General features: G+C 37.5%; 1 long non-coding RNA gene across 1 annotated transcript in view; it reads right to left on the bottom strand.

Moving 5' to 3' along the window:
- The window catches only part of LOC107770630 (uncharacterized), a 63,855-nt gene that overhangs the window by 21,485 nt on the left and 24,027 nt on the right, over positions 1-18,343 (bottom strand). The window contains exon 2 of the long non-coding RNA XR_012703599.1: positions 1-18,343. This exon is cut by the window's left edge and continues 14,329 nt beyond it. This is a non-coding gene — a long non-coding RNA (uncharacterized LOC107770630).

Raw genomic sequence — 18,343 nt, 5'->3', positions numbered from 1 at the left:
GCACCAACGGGCGCTCTGTATCAGATGTGTCTCGATGGCTTTGATTCCCTAATCGAGGGTCGAGTTGTAATCTCTGTGAGTTTGAAGTTAGACCAGCCTGGAGGACTTGAGGCCAAATCTTTGCCAATGGCTTGAGCACCGAGGTGCTGATTTTTTGATCAAGTGTTTTGAACTCATATGTTCATTATAGAAATTTGAAGGTTTTTGAGAAAATTCGACCGAAAGTGGAAATTTTGATATCGGGGTCGGAATGAGATTCCGAAAGTTGGGGCAAGTCCGTAATGTCGAATGTGACTTGTGTGCAAAATTTGAAGTCATTCTTGAATGATTTTGGTAAGGTTTGAGATACTTAGTCTCTTTTAAGGAAGCTTAAGTTGGAAAAGTCAACCGGATATTGACTTATGTGTTAGAGCGCTCGAAATGCGAATTTTATGGTTCGGATAGCTTTGTTAGGTGATTTGAGACTTAGGAGTGTGTCCGGAATATTTTTGTGATGACCGGTGTAGAATTAAGCTTGAATCGGCAAAGTTAGTATTTTGGCGAATTCCGGTTGATAGGTAAGATTTTGATCCGAGGCTCGGAATGGAATTCCTAGAGTTGTTGTAGCTTCGTTATGTTATTTTGGACTTGTCTGCAAAATTTGAGATCATTCGGACTAGTTTTGACGTGTTTCGACATCGGATGTGAAAATTTGAAGTTTCAAAGTTCATAGGCTTGAATCCGTGGTGAATTTAGTATTTTTGCGTTGTTTTTGGTGATTCGAAGGAACAACTAAGTTTGTGTCATATTATGGGACTTGTTAGTATACTTTGTTGGGATCCCATGAGGTTCGGACAAATTTTGGAAGAGTTTTTGGAAGATTTTTGCCGTTTTGAGCATAAATGTAATGATTTAAAGGTTTATTTTTAGTTCTAGAGATCCAAATTTGATTCTGAGACTTTCGGAATTTTGATAATGAATTATAGGATTGATCTGAAAATTTTGGTCTAATTTCATCAAGTCGCGATTAGGTTTTTGACGCGAAACATAAGTAATTGTTTAACGAGCGAAATGGATATCGCACTGGGCAAATGAGCTCCGAATTGAGTTTCGATTGAAGGGTTGTGTTTGTATTATTATTTGTGACTCATAGGAACAAGAATCGTCTAATTCCGAGTTCGTATGATGAAGTTAGAGCCATTTTAGTGAAAAATAGTTGTGCTGCAATTTAAATTGGCTGTTGGTGCATTTTTTTAGCAGCAATGAACAGTAACCCGCGCGTGAACAGTGCCGCGCGGGTGAACAGTAATTGCGAAAAATTTGGGCAGTGAGTTTATATTCGATTTTGGGTCATTTTTTCACCATTTTCAGTCATTTTGAGAGCTTTTGGATGGGGATTGAAGGGAGTTTCAACCGAGATCGATTGGAGGTAAGTTTTATGAGTTAAATACATGATTTTATTGAAGAATCATCCTTGGAATCCATGAAAACATAGCCAAATTATAAGAAATTAGGGCTTGAGATTGAAATTCTAAAATGAAGATTTGAGGGGTCATTTGAACTCCGATTTTGGTAAATTTTATATGTACGGACCCGTGGCGAGACGAGGAATCCGGTGATGTGACTTAGTAATTTTTCGAGAAGTAGGCCGGGGGCTCGGGTTTTGCAAATTTCGTGATTTTCGATATTTTTCGAGTCTTTTTGATTGAGTTATATTCCCTTAGCCTATTGTAATATATTCCTTGTGGTTTTGGCAAGATTCGACGCGCGAGGAGGTCGATTCGAAAGGAAAGGGCATCGCGGAGTAGACTTTTGGCCGTCTTGAGGTGAGTAATAGATTTAAATGTTGTTCTGAGGGTTTGAAACCCCGGACTTTCACATCGTAACGCTATATTGAGGCGTGACATGCACTCCATGGCGAGTGCGGGGTCAGATACTATTAGGGATTGTGATTTGGTCCATCCCGTGTGATGTTTATACTATACTGGTGATTGATACATATACTTCATTGATATTACGGGGCTTGATGCCATGTTTGGGGCCTTGTGCCGATTTGTAAAATCCTTCGAGGATTGATATTACTGCTTAGCATGATTTGCATATTATTTAATTTCAGTCCAAGGTTTTAAATGCTGTTTTGCAAACTCAGCCATAATTCTAAGTGTTGAAAACTTAAATGATATTTTTAAATGTATCCCGGGCTTTGAAATTCTATTTTGTAAGTGCCCAAGGGGCTTATTATATTATTTTCTGGACTGATTATAAAGTGACTTGAAACAGTGGTAACAATGACACTGTGTGATATACTTGAAACAGTGGTAACAATGACACTGTGTGATATACTTGAAACAGTGGTAACAATGACAATGTGTTATATACTTGAAATAGTGGTAACAATGACACTGGATGACATACTTGAACAGTGGTAACAATAGCACTGTATGATATAAATTGGTCAGGTAACAATGGCTGACCGGTCAGGTAACAATGACTGACCAAGATATTGCGTTTGGGCTGTAGGAGCCCCTCCGGAGTCTGTACACACCCCTAGTGAGCGCTGTCGACAATAAATAAATATGGATGGCCCGGGCTGCAAGCCGCAGTGGGTACTGGAATGTACCATCATATGCATTGCATTGCATTCATGTATTTCTATTTATACTGTTGTTTAGCTGCTCAGTTCCATATGTTGCTGTATATTTAGATTTTTGCTTACTTTGTGTATTTACTGGATTTTCTTATCTTCAGACTGTAGTTACTTTTATTACTCACTGGGTCGGAGTACTCACTTTACTCCCTGCACCTTGTGTGCAGATCCAGGGCGGTCTCAGGCTCAGTAGATCCAGCTTCTAGGAGTATCGAGGTAGCTGCACGGCGTTCGCAACCATTGATCTTCTCCCTCCTATCCTATCTCTTTATTTCTGCATTATCAGACTTTGGATATACCATGTATTAGGATGATATTCTGTATTGTAGAGGCTAAGATTCGTGTCACCGGGTCCTAGTGAGATTATATTGTGTATTTTATTAAATTCTTCAGTACTTTAATCTTGCTTAATTGATATTTCTTTCCGCTATTTTTGATAAATTGGGTTAAGTGTTGAATAATAGTCGGGCTTGCCTAGTAGTGTGCTGGGCGCCATCACGACCGGGATTTGGGTTGCGACAGTGCGCCGCAGCAGTGTGGTACTGATTTATGATTATGAGGCCGAGAGCCTGATTTGCTACGCCATGAGGTGGCTTGATATGAGGCTGAGAGACCATTTGATTATGCCACGAGATGGCTTGTTATTGTGCTTGGGCTGTAAGGGGCCCCTCCCGAAGTCTGTACACCCCCAGTGAGCTCGGGTACCTTTTGAGTGAGTGATATATTGATTATTCCACACGATGGCTTATTATTTCGCTTGGACCGTAAGGGGTGCCTCCCTGAGTCTGCACACCCCCAGTGAGCGCGGGTACCCAGTGTGATTGATATGATGTAGCCCGAGGGGCTGTTGTTATTTTGTATTGTTGCCCGATGGTCTATTCTTGATCTATATTTTACCCGAGGGGTGGTTCTTGATTCATGTTATGCCTGAGGGACTGATTACGAGTGATTGTAAGGTAGCCCGAGGGACTGGTTCTGCTGAGATTATGCTCGAGGGGCGGTTTATCGTACATGTTTTTCCCGAGGGGCTATTTACGTTTCAATCATTGATACTCACTATTTTATCACTCGTTTGAAAACGTTGAAAGTTTTTTTAAAAAGATTTTTACTGAAACTGAGCTTGAGTTACGAGGTAAATGATTTTATGTACAACTTTGAAAATGATCTACATTTGTTGTAGTGTTATGACGTGGCTTACGTGTTTTCTTACTACGCAACTTTCATTTACTTTTATTACTTACTGAGTTGGCGTACTCACATTACTCCCTACATCTTGTGTGCAGATTCAGATAGTTCTGAACCTGGTAGCGGGTGTTGATTGCTCAGTGGCAGAGTCATTGGAGTTAGCAAGGTAGCTGCCTGATGTTCGCAACACTACTTTTCTCCCTCTTGTCTTCCTTAGACTATATTTAGTACATTCTTAGATTTTTGTTGATTTTAGACCTTTGTAGATTGTGACAACCCAATAGTCGTCTCATGAGTTACCGCTCTGTTTTTCCCCAGTTCTGCTTCTTATTAGTTTGCCTATCGGTTCTATATGTGATCGGGTTGGTTGGCCCGGGTTCGGAGAAGATTGTGTAAGGTTTGAGATACTTAGTCTCTTTTGAGGAAGCTTATGTTGGAAAATTCAACCGAATTTAGGCTTGAATTGGCAAGATTGAACTTTTGTTATTTTCCGGTTGATAGGTGAGATTTTGATATAGGGGTTGGAATGGAATTCTGAGAGTTTCAGTAATCCCGTTTTGTCATTTGGGATGTGTGTGCAAACTTTTAGGTTATTCGGAAAAAAATAGCCAACAAAGCAAATAAATACTCTTAGCTTCTGATAGTACCGAAATAGAGCAATATATGTGCAAGGAGGGACAATGCTTAGTACCATGCGAATATAGAGGCAGAGATTAGCTTCATACAGATATAGAGACAAGTATTAGCCTCATGCGAGTATGGAGGAAGGGATTAGCCTCATGCACGTACGGAGGCACGGATTAGCCTCATGCAAATATGGAGGCAGGGATTAGCCTCGTGCAAATAGGGAGGCAGGGATTAGCCTCATGCAGATAGGGAGGCAGAGATTAGCCTCATGAAGATAGGGGACAGGGATTAGCCTCATGCAAACAGGGAGGCAAGGATTAGTCTCATACAAATAGGAATGTAGGGATTAGCCTCATATAGTTATGGAGGCAGGGATTAGCCTCATGTAGATATGGAGGCAGGGATTAGCCTCATGCAAATGTGGAGGCAGGGATTAGCCTCGTGCAAGTAGGGAGGGAGGGATTAGCCTCCTGCAGATATAGAGGCAGGGATTAGCCTCATGCAAATATGGATGCAAGGATTAGTCTCATGTAGATATGGAGGCAAGTATTAGCCTCATACAGATATGGAGGCAGGGATTAGCCTCATGCAAATATGGAGGTAGAGCTTAACCTCATGCAAGGATAAATGCATTGTTTAGCGTTATACAGGTAGAGGAAGATAGTTATGTAAATAAGAGAAAGCAATTCTTAGCCTTATGAATATGAATACTTTGTGCTTTGTTGTGTATATCTCTATGCAGGTGGAGGTCTTCATGCTTTGCAGAGTATGCCTGGTGAGAATATTGTTGACAATGTTGTACCTATCATCCCTTTTCGAAGACTTTGATGATACAATCTCAAAATTTTGCCCCAGTTTCATTTTTGGAGGGAAATAGAATTTTTATAATAATAAGACTAAACCAAATAATGAGTTACATACATATCTCTTTTAAACAGAAATCAGATAAAAACATAGATCGTATTTGAAGCTTATAGAATCGCTAGAGAATGCAAGATTTATGTAATCGAGTAGCCCCCTGTTAAAAGTTCAGGTGGATGCTCAAAAGAATAGAGTGTGACTGGAAGATCGAGAAATAAATATTTTTAGAAGAGTATCACGGGTGGGTGGGTGGAGATTGGTAGAGTAACACGTATCGCTTCGGTCGTATTGACCATTGAGACTGCAGTTCTTGAGAAGGTCTTTATGATTCAACATGTACGTGGAGATTATTACCAACACTTGTGAGAGTATTTTAGAATTGAGCAAATAAAGTACCAGAAGCAAACATAAGGGTCTAACATACTTGGATTTCAAGTCTTATGGCTTGGATGTAAAAGGTGCAAGATGAGCAAGATACAAGACCATAATGTCGGAACAAGATTAGGTCACATTGGGCCGCTAAGATAGAATGGAACTAATCAGATAGAGGTAAGATTGATTGTACTAACGTGGAAAATGTCCTATCTTTTATAAATAGAATATTATGCCAGTTTGGCGAAAGTTACTAGAAGACTCTAGTATTGCATAAGTTGGGATACAAAATAAAAACCCAAAAATAATATTACTCGGATAATAGCCCTAAGTATGATCTGGACTGAGTTGAATAGAGGATAGCAACAATTGAAGGGTAAAACATCTCATTTTGAAAAAGTTATACCCATATGAGCAAAATTGAGATGCAACATCATTTGAAAATGAAATTGCGTCATTAACTACATCTGATGATAATGATGGCCAGTCATGTTATGTAATCAATGGATGAAATACTTCCTTTAGGAAAAATCAGAGATTATGCCCCTGGGACGGAAAGATAGTTTGTTCAGACCCAAGATTCAAATGATTTGAGTCTAAGGATAGAAGTCTAAGAAATGCCCAAAAATTGATTGTTTTAGGCATGGAGTAATTTTGAAAGAATATGTCATGAGTACTTTGAAATAAATAGCAAACAAATAAATAGAGACATGCAAGAGGGAATATAGATACACATAATAATGTGCAAATAAGCCTTTATGGGGATGGCAAAAGAGATAAGGTTGATTTAGCCCTACCACTCCTAAATTTGAAAATTTAAGACAACAGTCAACATATTAACACATCTTTCTCCAAGTAATGCACATAAGGTGATTGTGTCCATTGGGATTATGGAAATTCCGTCGGACTTTGGACAAGGCTTGTCTTAGAGAGTTATTGCATGGGTAGCGTTCTAAGTCATACTAGGTTTAGACATGATGCATGCACCGTCGATTTTAGAATGGGGTTTCTAGAAGAGTCTAGACTGGTACCCTCAAGCGGACAACTTGGGAGAGAAAGGCACGGAACCATCGAATGCACCGCTGATCGACTCGTTTTACTGCAAATAAGCCTTTCCAAATTCAAAGGGTGATTTTGGGAAGAGCGCGGACACTCATCAAGTGCTGCTACGTTGATATTTGGCACGAGTGGAACATGAGTTGAAAACATGCTTATGCAAAAGTGATAACATATAGTCAAGTAATTCACATGGTGAAGACATATAAAGGCAGTATTAAATAATACGATAAAATAAGCAAAAGAGAAAGGGGAAAAAATACAAAGGAAATAGGTTAGCATTGTTCACAAAAAATTCAAAACATAATTAAATGAAGCGAATAAAGGAGATAGGGAAGGGAGGTTCATGATATAGCAACTTTGAGCAAATAAAGGAACGGGAAAGGGAGGTACCTGGAAGCGGTCATGTAAAACAACTTAATGAATTAGAAATCCCACATAAGCTAAATCCGTTATGGTAAGAACCTAAGTATCCCCAGCAGAGTTGCCATGCTGTCACACCCCATTTTTCTCACGAAGACGGGTTTAGACATGTGACAACTCTTTTAAAATGGTATAAAAAGAGAAGAGTCGCCACCTAACGATTGTAAGGTGCGTTATGGTACCTATTTGCAGATAACTCTGTTTGACTAGTCAACGTCACTAAAGATCGAGTAATGGCTCAAATTACCTCAAAGAGAAGGTGTTAGGCACTCTTCGAAGTCCACAACTGTGGGTCCTGGTCGAAATTTATGCTATGTGGGATTATTGGATGACTAATCTAAAGTTAGACTAGTTTGTTATTACTAGGCGATGAAATATGCAAACAATTAGAGATGTAAAAAAAATAATTACTTAAACAATCAAGTGCATAAGGAAAGAATTGATAGCCTAAAGGAACTAATTATGTAAAGGGGGACCTAAATTTTTAAGCCTAATGGATCAACTCCCGTGCAAAGCCTGCTAAGACTTTTATAGCCAAAAGTGCAACGGCTATTCGGGCAATTTGTGTATCATGTCCAACTACCCTCATTACTATCTTCGAGTAATTAACCTAAGAACGTACTAGTTAATTCTAAAGCGCGTCTTAATTTAAAACTACCCGTCCCTTCTTATAGTCCAAAAGACTTTGGACACTATTCTAAAAGGATGGTTCTAGACATAAAGAAAATCTCAAGTTTCTATTTACATTCTTATTAGCGTCACATAAAAGGGAGCACATTGGGACTTAAACAAATAACACATGGCATGTAAGGGCTCATGTTGGCCTCCAAATTAATTAAATTGAGAGATGATAATTGAAGTAGTGAAATGAACTCTTATAATATAATAAATTTCTTGAATTGGTACTATGGAATTCAAGTATAAGCATACTAGAATAAACATAATTATAAAATTAGTAAAAATATCGAGTAGAAGACAAAGTAGTTTTGATTAAAGTATAAAGCTACGTACTCTTTTGTGTAAAGGTAGATAAGAAAGAGGAATTGAAATAAGATACCTGATTTGAAATTCGTATGCCAGAAAACTTATTTGTATACAAAGATTGTTACTAGCCCCCAAGCCTTTAATAAATAAATAAATAAAAATATTATAGGAAGACAATACTTACTTAACAGGTCTTGTTTCCGTGAAATAAATCAAAGGTACTTTTTGTAAAACTAGTATGACGTCAGGTTTAAAACAATTAGCAATCTCCACTGTTAAAAGGAAATTGAGTGCATTAAAAATCATTATTATTATTTGCAGAATAACAGAAACAGAAAATCACGTCTCCCTGTTACGTAAATTCTATAAGCATGGTAATAATATTGAAAATGAAAGCATGACTTCAGTGATTAGTAAAAATAGAAACAAACTACAATAGCAAATAGCACATAGCAGCAACAAGTGACAAACAAGTTTCAGCCCCAATCATCCATTTTACACAAATACAGATTATTTGTAGCATTATAAGGCCAACATTACAACACAAGCTAAACTAATGAGCTTCAGGCGCAAAGTAAATTCCAACACAATAATTCTTAAACCTTCCCCTTCCCAGGCGACTCCAATTCCTCGCTCAATGCTCGAATTAGATCATCCTATAACATCATACCCCAACCAGAACACATATGCAGCGCACATGGAGATCGAATTATCGCAAAAATAGATTTAACTCGTTACTTCCAAATAATATAACTTCAAGTATTTGGTTCAAACTATTTGAAATTTAGTCATGTAAAGATAAAGAACATGCTGAGAAATACAACTCGCTAGCCTTTAACACCAACGAAGTTGTTGACTTCTCTTACTATTAGTTCCTAAATAGAGCGCCTAGTGTTCAAATCAAATAAGTAATTACTCAAACAAAATAAAGTACAAGCATTATGGGATAACAAGTTATCTAGATGCTTTATCCATAGACTGAATATCTAGATGAATTAAAATCCTAAGGACATGGTATCCGTATTTGAGAACATCATGGCAGTAATGTTATAGCCAACAAAGAAAACAAATATAACTCTTTGCTTCCGACATACTATCCACAACTGGACAAGCAGTATATTAGGCCAGTTAATCTTAAACATGGTGTCTAAGTGACAAAACAAGTGCACTGATTTAGGCAAGTTAGTTTTAACCACATAAGACCGCCAAACAACCTTAAGGTTTAAGGAATGAAGTTTGAACAATCCACGGCCGCTTTTTATTAACTAAGAAATACTCGCTGAAATTATACCTATGCAACAAGAATTCAGCTATATTCAAAGAATGAAGATCATGGAACTTACAAATATCATTCGAAATCTTTTAGGTAGTATTTCTAAACTAAATCATTGAACATAGCAAATAAGTTGGTGTTACTCTTGTTTATGCAATCTTTAGTCCTAAATAAAAGAAATGATTGCGTAGTTACTAGGGTGCCAAAACAAATCCTAAAGATATTTATGACCAGGTCGTCTCATATTCAAAAACTCACACATAAAATCAAAAGATCAAAAACACACCTGAATTTAAGAGATGTACCTGGTTATTATATTGGCATAATTTCAATAGAGTGCCGCATGACACTCGATATCTCAGCATGGCCAAGAGTGTACCGAATAAAAAGCTAAAGAGAAGGACTACTCTATTCTAACAACAACTAACATGTAAAGGAATCATAATGCGTCGTTCAGGAAACTAACTGGTTTATGGTGTATCAAATTCATAAGAAAACTAGAAATCCAAATAATGATTCACGGACAGAGCTTCAACAGCAGTAAATATGCCAAACAAACTCCAGAAATACACAGTGATTGCAATGAGAAAACTCGAATAATAGCGACAAGAAACCAATACTCAAATCTCGACGCTCCGAGATAACAAAAACATCTAAGAATTTCGAGAAACACTCGTATCGAGTGAAATAAAATAAAACAAATTTTGCTTTGGCTTGCAATAAGCAAAGAAGTAGCCGAAGAGCAGTGAATGAAGAGTATATCACAGTAAAAAAAAAATTATGGAATTGATGAGGAGCAATGATCAAAAGTCCTCCTCCCCTCCTTTTTTTGCCTTAACAGTAGTAGTATTTATAGCTAAAAATTACTAATTCTCTAAGTAAAAAGGATATAAATTAAGGCTTACAATTAGTACTTGACAGAATCAATTAGCAGAAATCGGAGGCCACAACTTTGGAAAAAAATTGATTCTTTCTATATATAAAAAGTATACGAATATTTATCAAATTCAACTACAATATAATTAGAGCAATAATAAATTATATCAAGAAGGAAAGAAGCTTACGGGATTGAGTTTCTCTAAAAATTATTATATCAAATCAGAGAAAGCGGAACCCGCGATAAATTCAAAATCTTTACCTATTTGGGGACTCCTATGAACTTGGACAGATTATTCAATGAAATTCATACCCAAATCTTCCACCAAAATTTTTTCTTTACAAGAAGAGATATAATTTCTGATTTTGCGTGATTTGTGAAGAAACTATGCTATGATATTTGGTAATAAAGTAGTAAAATAATTAAGGAATAACTAAATAGAAAAAGGAAGGAAAGTAAGAGAATAAATATGATAATGGACTAAAGAAGGGAAAACTGGATGTTTGTTGCTGGCGAGGAAGGTATAAGATCGGAGAATTGGTTTGGGGTTAGTCTCGTTGAGATTTGGTTTAAAGTGGTTGAGCTTAGGATATTGCTGGGTGAAATGGGCTCCATTTGGACAGAGAGCACATGTTGGGCTAGATAAATAGGGGAGTATTTGGGCTACTATTTTAACTAAAAAACATAATAATTATAGTAATCAATAATCAATAATAATAAATGATAGCAATATAAACTTTGTATTGTGATAAAATATGTAAAAAAAAATAGAATCAAAGGAATAAATTCAATAGGAGGAGGGACAAAATTGGGTGTTAACAGGCACCATATCGTATGGCACTGGCGTAGTTAAAGGGATTGAAGGAGAAGCTTCAGGAACTCCTTGATAAGGGGTTCATTGTTAGGCCAATATGGATGTGGTTCTGCATCGAGTCGGCTTGGTTGACTCCGAGTTGTATTGTTGAGGGATCTGTTGATTCAATTGTTATTGAGCTTATTAGTGATCTGGGGAGATCTATGAGTTACCTTTACATGTTGCGAGGCATTGGGATTTGTTGGTTATAGGCACATGTGGTGCGGTTTTATTGGGGTCTTTCAGTGGAATTCGAGCGGGAGGAGTATTGGGTATTGCTCGGCGGTTGGCGTATCCGTTGTGTCCTTTCAGGTTTGTGTAATGTTATGTCAATTGCTTCACAATGGTTATGATGATTGCTTTGGTTCTAGACATCTAATTGCACATGGTTGTCGATTTGAGCATAGTGACTTTAGGTGTTTCATGTTGGACCAGTGTTTGGATGAGGTCGCGCGTTGGAGCGAAGCTATGTGGAGGTATGATCTTTCGGGTTAGATTCGTGTGTTCTAGTTCCACGATGTGTGACGGGTTCTCATTATTGTGTGTGGTGGTACTGGTGAGCTTGCGGGAAAGCTCTTTTATTTGAGTCATTTTCATGATTCGAGTATGTTCAGATTGTTTCTTATTGGTGCGCGGATTGCACGAGTTATGACTTTAGTTTGTATTGATGGTCATGTCACCAGAGTAGTTGTGTTGGATTAGATGAGACCGTTGGGATCTATAATGAATACAAATGGATTTGATTTCAGCATGTGGGAAGGATAATATCGAGGTTCGGCTCAGAAATTTGCTATGGTCCTTGCCAGGGGAGAAGTGGCTTCATGAATAGTTGATCTGAGGAATGGTTATGACTTACTACTTGTTTCGTTTATCATTGACAGTATACGGAAGTGTTTTAATGAGGCTTTATTTGATAAGAAGTATTATCGGTATTTGGCTATTTTGGGCAACTGCTGTGACTAGAAGCTATCGCTACGAGTGTTAGAGTTATGTGGTATATCATGTAATGGCATTTGAGTCTGTGGGTATGGTTTGTTACAGCTTGTTCAGGCTTATTCAGAGTATAGATGTGAGATTCTGATCTTGTGGATGAATTCAGAAGTGGAACTATGGTTCTAAGGTTTATGGGCTAGGTTGAGTTGTGAAATTTCAGTTGCATTGTGTTATCGGACCTATATGAGATAGGGTGATATGATATCACCCCCAGGTATGAGCATGGTAAGATTACACAACTATTGATGGTTTTCGGAACAACTCTACGCACGTTCAAGGACGAACGTATGTTTAAGTAGGGGAGGATGTAACGACCCGACCGATCATTTTGAGCTTTTGCACTTCGCTCGCCAGCTCTCGGTCATGACTAGCCCCGTGTGATGTGTTATGACTTATGTAATCGGAATGAATTTGGAAGAACAGTTCTCAGTTTGAAGCTTAAAATTTGAAAGGGTTGACCAAGTTTTGACTTATTAGTATATGATCTCGGATTGGAATTTTTTTTATTTGGTTAGCGCTATTAGGTAATTTGGGACTTAGGAGAATAATCGGAATGTACTTTGGAGGTCCGTGGAAGGTTTAGACTTGAATTGGTGAAATTGGGATTTTGGCGTTTTCCGGTTGATAGGTGAGATTTTGATATAGGGGTCGGAATGGAATCCCAGAAGTTGGAGTAGGTCCTTTGTGTTATTTGTGACGTGTGTGCAAAATTTCAGGTCATTCGGATGAGGTTTGATAGACTTTTTTATCGAATTTGGAATTCGGAAGTTTTGGAATTCTTAGGCTTGAATCCGAGGGTGGTTTGATGTTTTGATGTTGTTTTGAGCGTTTCGAAGGTTAGAACAAGTTTGAATGATGTCATGGGATGTGTTGACATGTTTGGTTGAGGTTCCGAGGGCCTCGAGTGAGTTTCGGGGTGGTTTCGGGTCATTTCTAAGCTCTTTTTAGTTGCTGGTTTTTGGCTACAGGGGTATACAGTGCGTTAGCATAGATCTGACCTCGTTAGCGTAGAGAAAATTTGGAAAAATAGAGTTGTGCTATGCTATCGCGTAAGTCATCCCACGATCGCATAGAGTAAAATCTCTATTGCACTGGCCCGACTTTGGAAGCTTATATCTCACAATCTATAAGGAATTTGAAGATGATTCAAAAACAAAAGTTGTAGCCCTTAATGTCTAGTTTTCAGAATCAATTGTAATTTGGAGTTTTATAAAATAAAAGTTATAACCATTATACTAGAGGCTATCCGAAAGAGTTGGAGAAAGCTGTTGAAAAAATTTATTCTACGCGATCGCAGGGGAATGGCCGCGATCGTATAGGGTATAATAAGGACTGGAAAATTTTGTACTTCGCTATCACATTAGTTTGTCCGCGATAGCATAGGATAAATACCTGGGCAGATTATAAAGTACTCTATTTCGAAGATTTCAGCCATTTTTGCATTTTTGGAGCTATGGAGCTCGAATTTAGGCTATTTTGAAGGGATGTTTAGAGGATTGATTGGGGTAAGTGTTTTTCACTAAAATTTGGTTAAATCTCATGATTATGTCTTGATTCTTATCATTTAATTTGGGAATTTAGGGTGAAAATTGGGAAAAATGGAGGAAGGTTTGGATAGTTAATTTTAGGAATTTGGATGGCCATTCGATGTCGAATTTTGGTGAATTTGATATGGGTAGATTTATGAGCAAATAGGTTTTCCAGTTTTATGATTTTTATCGGATTCCGAGACGTGGGCCCTAGGCCGATTTGAGCCAATTTCGGGATTTTTGAGTTAATTTGATTATTTTCGCTTGGGCTTTGTTCCTTTAGCGTATATTGATGATAATATACTGATTTTGGTAAGATTTGGAGCATTTGGAGGCCGATTTGAGAGGCAAAGGCATCGCGGGATAGAGTTTAGACCGATTTGAGGTAAGTAATGATTGTAAATATTTGTCCTTAGTGTATGAAACTTCAGATTTCACATCGTTGTGCTATTTTGAGGTGACGCACATGCTAGATGATGAACGTGGGGTCATGCACCATTGGGGATTATGACTTAGTCCGTCCCGTATGACTGTTAAACCGCATATTTGATTGAAAATTGTTTGCTATCATTGTGTTTTGGAAAGTGTTATCATGTTTTGGGTTGAATGCCACATTTGGGTCGTATGCCAACTATTTATGACCCTTAAGGGATTTTTACTACTATTCTTCAATGCTTCATATTTGTACTCAGTCATACTGTTTTCTACAATTTTCATAACTCAGTCATATTTATTCCATTTTTGATATTTTAAGCGATATTTTTGGGCTGAGCATCATGTTTTACTGCTGCCCGAGTGGCATGAGAGATTTCTGACTGAGTGAGGCCGAGGGCCTGTGTTGTGTGGATATTATGGGATCGGGCTGCGCGCCGCAGCAGTGTGGTACTGATTTATGATTATGAGGCCGAGGGCCTGATTTGCTACACCATGAGGTGGCTTGATATGAGGCTGAGAGTCCATTTGATTATGCCACGAGATGGCTTGTTATTGTGCTTGGGCTGTAAGGGGCCCCTCCCGAAGTCTGTACACCCCTAGTGAGCCCGGGTACCATGAGTGAGTGATATATTGATTATTCCACACGATGGCTTATTATTGCGCTTGGACCATAAGGGGTGCCTCCCTGAGTCTGCACACTCCCAGTGAGCGCGGGTACCCAGTGTGATTGATATGATGTAGCCCGAGGGGCTGTTGTCATTTTGTATTGTTGCCCGAGGGTCTATTCTTGATCTATATTTTATCCGAGGGGCGGTTCTTGATTCATGTTATGCCCGAGGGACTGTTTACGAGTGATTATAAGGTAGCCCGAGGGGCCGGTTCTGCTGAGATTATGCTCGAGGGGCGGTTTATCGTACATGTTTTGCCCGAGGGGCTATTTCAGTTTCAATCATTGATACTCACTATTTTATCACTCGTTTCAAAACGTTGAAAGTTTTTTTAAAAAGATTTTTACTGAAACTGAGCTTGATTTACGAGGTAAATGATTTTATGTACAGCTTTGAAAATGATCTACATTTTTTGTAGTGTTATAATGTGGCTTACGTGTTTTCTTACTACGCAACTTTCATTTACTTTTATTACTTACTGAGTTGGCATACTCACATTACTCCCTATATCTTGTGTGCAGATTCAGATAGTTCTGAACCCGGTAGAGGGTGTTGATTGCTCAGTGGCAGAGTCATTGGAGTTAGCAAGGTAGCTTCCTGATGTTCGCAGCACTACTTTTCTCCCTCTTGTCTTCCTTAGACTGTATTTAGTACATTCTTAGACTTTTGTTGATTTTAGACCTTTGTAGATTGTGACAACCCAATAGTCGTCTCATGAGTTACCGCTCTGTTTTTCCCCAGTTCTGCTTCTTATTAGTTTGCCTATCGGTTCTATATGTGATCGGGTTGGTTAGCCCGGGTTCGGAGAAGATTGTGTAAGGTTTGAGATACTTAGTCTCTTTTGAGGAAGCTTATGTTGGAAAATTCAACCGAATTTAGGCTTGAATTGGCAAGATTGAACTTTTGTTATTTTCCGGTTGATAGGTGAGATTTTGATATAGGGGTTGGAATGGAATTCTGAGAGTTTCAGTAGTCCCGTTTTGTCATTTGGGATGTGTGTGCAAACTTTTAGGTTATTCGGAAAAAAATAGCCAACAAAGCAAATAAATACTCTTAGCTTCTGACATACTATCCACAACTGGACATGCAGTATATTAGGCCAGTTAATCCTAAACATGATATCTAAGTGACAAAACAAGTACACCGATTTAGGCAAGGTAGTTTTAACCACATAAGACCGGCAAACATCCTTAAGGTTTAAGGGATGAAGTTTTAACAATCCAATGCCGCCTTTTATTAACTTAGAAATACTCGCTGAAATGATACCAATGCAACATGAATTCAGCTATACAAAGAATGAAGATCATGGAACTTACAAATATCATTCGAAATCTTTTAGGCAGAATTCCTAAACTAAATCGTTGAACATAGCAAATAAGTTGGTGCTACTCTTATTTATGCAATCTTTAGTCCTAAATAAAGGAAATGATTTCCTAATTACTAGGGTGCCAGAACAAATCCTAAAGACATTTCTGGTCAGGTCGTCTCATATTTAAAAACTCACACGTAAAATCAAAAGATTAAAAACACAAATGAATTTAAGAGACGTACCGTGTTATTATATTGGCATAATTTCAATAGTGTTGCATGGCACTCGATATCTCAGCATGGACAAGAGTGTACATAATACAAAACTAAAGAGAAGGACTAGTCTATTCTAACAACAACCAACATATAAAGGAATCGTAATGCGTCATTCAGGAAACTAACCAGTTTGTGGAGTACCGAATTCATAAGAAAACCAGAAATCCACATAATGATTCACGGACAGATCTTCAACAACAGTAAATATGACAAACAAACTCCAGAAATACGCAATGATTGCAATAAGAAAACTCGAATGATAGCGACAAGAAAGCAATACTCAAATTTCGACGCTTCGAGATCACTAAAACTTCTAAGAATTTTGAGCAACACTCGTGTCGAGTGAAATAAAAGAAAACAAATTTTGCTTTGGCTTGCAATAAGCAAAGAAGTAGCCGAAGAGTACTGAATGAAGAGTATATCACAGTAAAAGAAAAGTTATGGAAGTGATGAAGAGCAATGATCAAAAGTCCTTCTCCCCTCCCTTTTTTGCCTTAACAGTAGTAGTAGTATTTATAGCTAAAAATTATTAATGCTCTAAATAAAAAGGAAATAAATTAAGGCTAACAGTTAGTACTTGACAGAATCAATTAGCAGAAATCGGAGTCCACAACTTTGAGAAAAAAAATGATTCTTTCTATATATAAAAAATATATGAATATTTATCAAATTCAACTACAATATAATTAGAGCAACAAGAAATCACGTCAAGAATGAAAAAAACTTACGGGATTGAGTTTTTCTCAAAATTATTATATCAAATCAAAGAAAGCAGAACCCGCAATAAATAAAAAAAATTTACCTTTTTGGGGACTCCTATGAACTTGGACAAATTCTTCAATTAAATTCGTACCCAAATCTTCCACCAAAATTCGTTCTTTATAGGAAGAGCTATAATTTCTGATTTTGAGTGATTTGTGAAGAAACTATGCTATGACATTTGGTAATAAAGTAGTAAAATAATTAAGGAAATAACTAAATAGAAAAAGGAAGGAAAGTAAGAGAATAAATATGATAATGGGCTAAAGAAGGGAAAAATGGATGTTTGTTGCTGGCGAGGAAGGTATAAGATCGGAGAATTGGTTTGGGGTTAGTCTCGTTGAGATTTGGTTTAAAGTGGTTGGGCTTAGGATATTGCTGGGTGAAGTGGGCTCCATTTGGACAGAGAGCACATGTTGGGCTAGATAAATAGGGGAGTATTTGGGCTACTATTTTAACTAAAAAACATAATAATTATAGTAATCAATAATAATAATAATAATAACAACAATAATATTAATAATAAATGATAGCAATATAAACATTGTATTGTGATAAAATAAGTAAAATTTTAGAATCTTTAACATTTACAAAAAATAGAAGCTCAAAGGAATAAATTCAATAAGAGGAGGGACAAAATTGGGTTTCAACAGTTGCCCCTCTTTGCCCGAGAACGATGAAAGAGTTTTTTGGGCAAAGAAATTGATGTAGTAGCCAATTTTGTCCGACTGGTGATATAGTTGTGTAAGAATAAATGGGAATAAGAGTCCTGAAAAATATTGTGGCCGAACTCCAGTTTCTGAGTTGCCTACATATCCTGGGCTTTACGAGAATCAGGTCGTGTGTAGTTCTAGATTAGGGAAGGACATGAATCCCTAAAAAATTTTACCAGTATTGAATTATGATCATATTGGATATTGTGATCGAAAAAAATAGAAGGGTGTATGAGGAAAAATAGGATTGGGAAGTAATGTGATTCTGAGTAAGGTAGAGATTGTTGCGAAAATTGAGGAGAGAAAAGTAGGTAGTGAAAACTAATATTATAAAGAGAATAAAGGCACACTTACTACTTCAAGGAGATGTTAATTCTAGAAATTATTCCGGTCTCAAGTGGCGATGACGTTGGAATTGAGTAGAAATCAAAAATAGAGAGATATTGGATGCGAAAATTGCCCCAGTTTGATAATAAGAACTTGTTGTGATATTTTGCATCTTGTACTTGCAAACTTCAAGTATTT

Source organism: Nicotiana tabacum, chromosome 20 (genome assembly GCF_000715075.1).
Source record: "Nicotiana tabacum cultivar K326 chromosome 20, ASM71507v2, whole genome shotgun sequence".
Taxonomy (NCBI): Eukaryota; Viridiplantae; Streptophyta; class Magnoliopsida; order Solanales; family Solanaceae; genus Nicotiana; species Nicotiana tabacum.
This window is presented reverse-complemented; position numbering and strand designations above follow the sequence as displayed.